Here is a 735-nt window from a genome sequence, read left to right as displayed (position 1 = left end):
TGTTTCACTAATCACCTTCAGTAAAGAAATCTAACGTTATTACCCGGCCTGGGTTAAGTGAGACTTCAGACCCATAACAATGTGCTTAACTTTCTATTGGCTTGTCGAATGGCCTCAGAGTCAGGGCAATTAGTGTTGGGACCAACTGCTGCCCTCAGCAGAGATACCAACATCCCACGAAATAACAACATTGAAGGTGAAATCAAATAAAGGATGATGCTGTAAATCTGAAATTATACAAAGAAATGCAAAGAAACTAACAGAAAGTGCTGGGGAACTTTCCTGAACTGAATGCAGCTGGAAAAGAGTGTGATTAATACCGTTGACTGGGAAGTCTGCTTTGAAGGGGAGGGGGAATCAATAGAGAAGGAAAGATATAGAAGAAAAAGAGCAAACAAACAGAATGATGATCAACTGGGGTGGTATAAAATGTAAGATTCAGTTCATTTACTTTTCACTTATCCCATTATCCGGAATATCATGCTGCCGTAGATATAGATGTCGCCCACTTTTCAAAAGTTGGCTTTTCACCACTTCCCTTTCCGAATGACCTACATGGGGACTTAGTTTCGCTAACCAAAAGAAATCCAAAGAGGATTTTCACTTTTACGAAGAAAGCCGAAATTTTTCCCACACAAATTAGTGCTACTGCACTTTACACCATATTAACTTGCGAACAGTGTCGTAGGAACATTCTACTTTCTGATACCGAGGGATACCAAGATATCTAAGATC

Source organism: Hemiscyllium ocellatum, unplaced genomic scaffold, assembly GCF_020745735.1.
Source record: "Hemiscyllium ocellatum isolate sHemOce1 unplaced genomic scaffold, sHemOce1.pat.X.cur. scaffold_360_pat_ctg1, whole genome shotgun sequence".
Lineage (NCBI taxonomy): Eukaryota > Metazoa > Chordata > Chondrichthyes > Orectolobiformes > Hemiscylliidae > Hemiscyllium > Hemiscyllium ocellatum.
The sequence above is the reverse complement of the archived record's forward strand: the minus strand, read 5'-3'. Positions refer to the sequence as shown.